The 7,774-nt window shown below is 34.0% G+C and overlaps 1 pseudogene; it reads left to right on the forward strand.

Moving 5' to 3' along the window:
• Positions 1 to 299: 299 nt before the first annotated feature.
• LOC149565957 (putative aldo-keto reductase 2) lies at positions 300 to 7,345 on the forward strand (annotated as a pseudogene).
• The last annotated feature ends 429 nt before the right edge of the window (positions 7,346 to 7,774 follow it).

The following is a 7,774-nucleotide window of genomic DNA, read 5'->3' on the forward strand; positions in this document are numbered from 1 at the left end:
AGCAATAACCATCACAAGATTATCCATGATCAAATGGTGAAGGATCCTCAGCGTGACATCTACTATTGAGAAATCATTCCTAGATGAAGGAAAGTACTCATATTAGAGAATCACAACTATGGATAAATCGTCATTTAGAACTATTTTCACTAGTAGCTAAGATATCAATCTGCATCATACATGGAAGAAGTTGAAGAGTAGTCAATACACATCAACATCATGAGAAGAAGTGATTTGGTTAATGAACCAATTACTAAATCAATATGGAGTGATACATAATAGAAAATGAGGAATCCATAATGGGTATTCCGGTTCCCAAGTGCTGATAAGTATGATAGCTACTATGAAGACCAAAAACCAAGTGATAATTGATCAATGATCATATGTATATCCAATGATGGTCCATGATTACTATGTAACAGGATGATACACAAATAAGGAGAAGTTGTATCAATAAATATAAATAATCAAGAGGACATCAATCAACATATGACTGAGCAATAATAAGCATGCAACACTCATAACCAATACCAATATGGAGGAACAATAGTTATGTTATGATAATTATTAAGTGGAAAAATGAAAAACTTTGAGATCTATTGAACCAATGAACCATATTATTATACTAGCTCATAGGAATTTCTAAGGCAATGCTCACTCTTCTCTTTTCTCCATGACTGATTCCTCTCAGGTGCCAGATTCCTATGGGAGTGTTGGCACATTCCTAAAGACCCATATAATATCAACCAATCAGCAAGCCCTTTTTAATGAAACACATGGGCCTTATATGACCAAATCAAGCTTAAACTAGATATAATGATGCCTATAATTAGGCCTATGATGAAACATGAAGCTCAAAACTCGAGATTGGAGCCTAAAAATTATTTAAACAGCCTTTGGGTCTAATGAATGGACCTGATCTAATTAGACAAGTCCATAATTCAATGTAGAATGGGCTTGATTAGGCCCCAATAGCTGACATACAGGCTTAATTAGGCCTAGATCCAAGTGGCTAGGGCTTTAGCATATAGGGTGTGAATTTGGGAACATATACTAGGCTAAGTTTGAGACAGATCTAACCTCAAAAGGGTAACATGTGGGCCTCGGCCCAGAACATGAAACATATAGGCCTTAGCCACATGAAATAAGACCCAAATCTGGGCACAAAACTCATAAACAAGGACCTAAACTAGATCCAATCCAAACATGTCACCTCAAATCTACAAGGCGGATCCTAATCGGCAAGGTGATGGAAAACTAAAAGTTTACCAAAACAAAGAACATTTTTAAATAGAAGAGAGATAAGGGATGGAAAACTAAAAGTTTACCAAATTATGGTTCACTAACATTTACAGCCATTGTCTTTCACCATTACTATGTCTCTGTTGTATAGAGTTGTGAGAAAAACCAGTTGAGTCATTGTCTTTACCTTCGAAATTCCCCTCACCCATGGACTTACTTGGAGTAATGTGCACGTTTGTTAGGCTGGAAATCCTACTTCCAATGCATGAGGACTTCTCTGAAGGTAAGTTCAGCATTTTGGACATGGGTATTAGAGCTGAGATACTATGTTCCCAACTTGACTTTTGACTGTATGAAATGATTCCTGAGACAATTTGGCTCAGAATCAGAGAGAAAATTGGGACTTGAATTAGAGTTGATAGTCTTGTTTCTGGCACGGGCATCCTTGAACCTGAGGAGGAGCATCTTGGCAGTCTCTTTGCCCCTCAAAAGGCAGGCTGCTTCATCCTTTCCAGTGTCAAAGGTGCCCAACAAACTGATCTTTTGAATGTTGTCTTCTATCTCTGCAACCCATCTCCTTGATGGCCTTTGTCTAATAGTAAGACCATTAGTTCTGATAGAAGAACCATTTCCTATAAGAAATATGTGTTCACACCAATAATATCATATCTCATTCTCATCACACTGAATATACATGGTTTAATCTTCAAAACATTTGCAGAGTTCAAGGATTGCTTCTTCTGTCAGTTTAATGTTTCCTTGTTTAGCTTCTTCTTATTCAGAATACCAGCAATCTGTTGAAGTCAGTTTCTCAGTGAGATATTAGATGATACACATTTTATTATCCTTTTGTTTTTGGCCCACTACCAAGAAATCTCTCTTCCAATTGTGGTAAAACTTCGTACATCCCAGGCAGGCTTGACAAAGCAAGGTTTCATAGACCAAAAAGCATGTAGAAGCCCAAAAAAAATTCCATAAAGGAAAAAGCATTCCAGCCTAGCATGTATAGAAGATATAAAATATTAATTGTGAGCTGTATTATTTCTTGAATTTCTAGAGGCCTGTATGATTTACTCTATGTTCTTCAGATTCGTATATTTGCACTTGTTTTTCTCATCAAACTCATTCTTTGAATATCATGAATAACCTTCTTTTCTTTGCACTTAGTTAGAGTAGCATCTTATTGTTGGATTAATTGTCAAATTTTCTTTTGAAATTTGTGAGATTGCTTAACTCTTTAAGTTCGCTCACCAAGTCTGCTCGCCGAGTCAGCTCACCAAATCACCCCTCCAAGTCGCTTGAAGCAAAGAAAAATTTGGTGTATTGTGCAAGTCTAAATAATGCTATCATTTTATATTTATAAAAACACTTACTTGGAAAAATAACGAAGTGTTCTCCCCTTAGATTACTTCCCATTTAACAAACCAAGGAAAATGCAATAGATATATTTATCAACAAAGAAATAACATCAACGAGAGTAACCATGCCATCTACAACAACTACAAGATGATAGATGTCTTGCCATTCTCATGGCCCAAGGGGCCATATGACTTGGACACTCATTATGTGCCCTTGAGTTTAATTGAGGAGGATAGTCTTAACTCTCCCAGCATCCTATGAAGCTTTTCTACCAAATTCCTAATATGGTCAGATATTAGAAGTATGCAGTGAAATGGATACAAGTGAATTTAGGGTGTTCTATTTTCAATATCATTTGTATAATGATCATAAATCCTTGATACAATTTTCTCTAAATTGAATTGCAATTACATATTTTATATATAGAATACTATTTATAAATAACTTGTGTTGTGGGACTTGTTATTTTTGGGCAAAATCCAATTAATCCCATAAAGAGATCATTATGCTGCTTGTGCAGGAGCCCCATCATTCTGAAGAATCATACCATTTTTGGTAGGTACCTAAAAGGCAATTTCCATAAGGAGTTGATGCCTTCCATTGGTTAAGATAAAAACTTAAAATAGATCTTTGAGGAGTGACTGTAGAAGATACTTGAGCAACCGTAACATAATTATTGTTGTTTTCTGGAAAGCCTAAAAGCATCTACAAATGTAGCAAACTGAGGCAAGCAATCACATTTTAATATGCAATAACAAACAATTCATGCAATAATAAACAATTCATGCACTCTCTCAAGTTACCATACTCAAGGCCCTAGAGCCACTGGGCTCTAAAATGACAAATAAAACTTCAAACTAAGAACATGTAGCATGAAATTAATTACTAACTAATGTCATTATGCCAACATCACTACTGCACTGCATCCTGGAATAGTTTAACAATATACACTACTTCCAAATGGCATTTAAAGTATGGGAGCTAGAAAGGAAATCTAGGTAACAAAAATGAGGGTCAATCTCAAGGTCAATGTTTTACCCTGCCATTTGGCAGAGTCAGTCAAATATATTCAATCTACCCTTGAAAAACATGAGATTTGTTGAACATCCTTAAGATTCATTTTATTTTTTTCCTTACCTGTAACTCGTGGTATGCAGAATAATATTGTGGATATCTTCCATTTGACCCCGCAAAAGCTTCCTGCCATGTATCTAGTAGGACCAAGATCTTTTCTCTAACATTTAAATCAGGCTAGAAAATAAAATACAAATAAAACCCACATAAAGGACTGCTGAAAATATACACTAAGAGCATAAACCGAAAATTGTTTAAGCTACAACCCAGAAAAACATGTGCAAGTTACACAAAAGCTTTTTTTACAGACCTTTTTCTTTACTATCTTGACCATTTTATGTAGCACATCTCTCTCAGCAACTTGCAAGTGAACAATATCACCACAATTTTTTGTAAGTGTCTCTAATCGCTGCAAAAATAACCAGGCAAATATTAAATCAAAGTTATCCATCAAAGTCAATCATAAATGAATTCTTACTATAGTAAATTTTTTGCACTCAGAATTCAACCAAATATCTCAGTAATGATAACTTAAAATAAATCAAAATGTATATAGAAATTTATAATATTATTCAATACTAACCGTCAGAGAAAGAATTTGGATCTTAGGATTCTTATTGGCAATGTGTTTCTTAATTGTTTTGATTACTTCCTTTTCTTGTCTGTTCCAACACAATCATATTGACCAATATAGACCCTTCATTACTATCACCATATCCAAATGTCCATTTATAAGAAAGAACTTAGAAGATGGAGTTGTTAACCTGCTTTATAAAAACCATACCAACATCTCTTATGCGAACTCTATTCATATAACAAAGATGGGATTACATTCTCTGAACATGGACTACCATTAATGCATAATATAGAGAAACTACCAATCAAATAATGTCAAATTGGATTTACAAAAGAGGATAAAAGTGTATCAATATTTGCAAAGCATAATCAAGAAATCTGAACCTAAGGTGGATTAAAGCAATTTAGCATGATTCTATGTCGTGTAACTCAGAGATGAAGGTATTTCCAAATATTTTGTATGACTTCTCATGTTAGACAAAAGATTATACAGACACATCTTATAAATATAGACAAGATAGAATATATGACAAAAGGAGTAAGATTTCTTTGTGCCATTCAAGGTTCTTGGATAGGCAGCATGAATAAAATGAAATCCTTTCATTTCCTTAAAAATTCTTGAAATCCATGTTTGATTGTGACTACCATACATGTTGATCTGAGCATGCCTGGCTCCCAGTTACTGCTATGATATAGTTTAAGATTACTACTATAACTGATAAGTGGTGATGTAGATGAGAAAATTTGGATAACAGTTTCTATATGTTAGGTGTCAAGAAGCTTCACTTTACAATTTAAAAAATGGTTCTACCATACATGCTATTTTATTTTGTGTCATCTTGGAAAACATTGGATCATTCATGTAAACAAATCTAACAAGCTCTCTTGTGTGTTTATACTTTAGTTCTAACGTTTCTTTTCCAGCTTGCACTAGAAGACTCTTCTGAAAAGTAATTCAACATTATAACATAATTATGAGCTATGGAAGCATCAACTGTACCAAATCCTTACATAGCTGAAAACTATATAACCCATCACTGAAAAGTGATCAATATTACTCAAAAGATGCATTTTTTAAAACCATTGATTGATCAAAAGATGCACATCTTGTTTCCATCTCATATTGTTTCCATTTCTTAATCTATTAATTCTCTAAGCTTGATTGTTCTAACACCGTGCATAATGCTTTTATTGTTCCTTCCTAAATAGGCTCTGAAAGGTATCACAGAGAAGGTGTATATTGTAACTAAGTTTGGATTGACTTGGAGTAATGGAGAATTTGGTGTGAAGGGAGATCCTGCATATGTCAGGGCTGCCTGTGAAGCAAGCCTCAAGAGGCTTGATATAGACTACATTGATCTTTATTACTAGCATAGGGTGGATATTACTGTACCCATAGAAGCTACTATAAGTATTTGGATTCCAAACCCTTAACCTTGCACCAAAATACTATTTTGTCATGGTGCTGTAAGTTTTAAGATTCAAAATCTGTACTACTGTGATAGGTTTTTTATTTTAATCTTATTTATAAAATTTTGGGCAATGGTTTTTCTCCAAAAACTACATAATTGAATCTTGAATTTGATTTGATGTGAGAAATATATTTTACATATCAATTCTTGAGATTGATAAGTATGAAATATTTTCTACAGCAAGTCAAATTGTGATTTTACTACAAGGATTCAACTATGTGGTTTTCTAGTGAAACGCATTGACACAAGTTATTTTAATAGTGGTTCACAAGAACTCATTTTTCATAAGAATGAATGGAACATGTAGTACTCATTACATTTAGATGATGCTAATAAGGTGAAGCATTAAGCCTTTCCAAAAGGTCACTAAGTGCAATACTACTCCAACTTATTGTCATGAGAGATGAGTTCTTATGAAGCTAATGTAACATGAGTCAATGAATTTGTCTCAGAAACAACAAAATCAAAATTTCAAACTTCTAATTTCACTAGAAAATATGTGTCTAATAATCAGGGTTGTATGGCTTTGGAGGGCAAGATTGTATCCCTCTAGCTCTTTACCGACGCCTAGCAAAACATAAGAAATCTGATAACAAGCAAATCAGTTTTCCTTTTATACAGATGGGTGAACTAAAGAAGTTAGTAGAAGAGGGAAATATAAAATATGTAGGTCTGTTTGAAGCCTCTACTTCAACAATCCGTAGGGCCCATGCAGTGCATCCAATCACTGTTGTGCAGCTTGAATGGTCTCTCTGGAGTAGGGATTCTGAGGCCCAAATTATTCCCACCTCTAGGTAAACGTTGTGACGATATAATACCTCAACAGTCAGTGATTCAATGTTTACTTTATAGATTGCAGAGAACTGAGAATAAATATTTGTGAATTGGGTTCACAGTATATACCAAAAGTTGAAGTTTTTAATAAGATTTTTTTTGAACTTTGTTCCATTTGAACTTAGATAAGGAATACAAGCTTACTTATATTTATTTTATTTCATTTTATTCCATTCATAGGGAGTTGGGGATTGGGATTGTTCCATACAGTCCTTTAGGCATGGGTTTCTTCAGCACAAGAGGAAAACTTCTTCAAAGTGTGACGGATAATGACTTCGTAAGGTAAAGGATAGGATTTTTTTCTTTCCATTTAATAATTGTACCATTTTAAAGATGATATGATGTTGAGTTCAAACATTGAGACTGAACAACAAAGTAAAATCTTAAAAAAAATCTACATGACAAGACTGACAATAAAGGTGAAAATTAATTTGATTTGATTTTGTCATTGTTGATTGTTTCATATCATAATAATTGATCTGTTAAACAGGGAAATCCAAGGTTTTAAGGTGAGAATCTTGAGCGGAACCAAGATCTATTACTAAAGCTAAGTAAGATCAGTTTAAGAAAAGGGTGCAGCCCATTCCGGGTTGCTCTTGCATGGGTTCAAAACCAAGGAAATGATGTTGTGCCCATTCCTGGAACCACCAAGATGAAGAACCTGGATGATAATATCTTCTCTCTTGGTAAAATTGACAGCAGATGACATGAATGAAATCAAAGCCATCTTTCCTATAGATGTTGCAGCTGGAGATCGACACAGAGCTGTTGATTTGCAATTGACCTAAATAAATTTAGAAACGCCCCCATACAACACTCTCCATTGAATTAAAGCACATAAATGTTTGTGTTCTAGAGCAGAACATTTGCAATTGAGCTAGATGAATAAAGGGCTCCGAAGAGTTAGCAGCGTTAAAAAAAAAAAGAATCTAAATAAATGGATTTTTTAGCCTTGTACTATATCAGTTATAAATGCTTATTATTGAAAATGTAGTATTTTTAAAGTCTATTAATAGAGTATTTTTAGAGCCTATTAATAGAGAGCTTTTGGTAAATGACTCTATAAAGAGTTTTATAAACCCAGTGGAAATATATTTCGTTAATAGTAATGATACTGGCATTTTAACATTTATGCATGACAATATTTATGGACTAGTGATAAACCCAAACCCTTCCACATGGATCTTAAGTAGGAGTTAGTAATAAAGATCCAATAA

This window comes from Cupressus sempervirens, chromosome 3 (assembly GCF_028749045.1).
Source record: "Cupressus sempervirens isolate cs-2001-9-10 chromosome 3, ASM2874904v1, whole genome shotgun sequence".
Taxonomy (NCBI): Eukaryota; Viridiplantae; Streptophyta; class Pinopsida; order Cupressales; family Cupressaceae; genus Cupressus; species Cupressus sempervirens.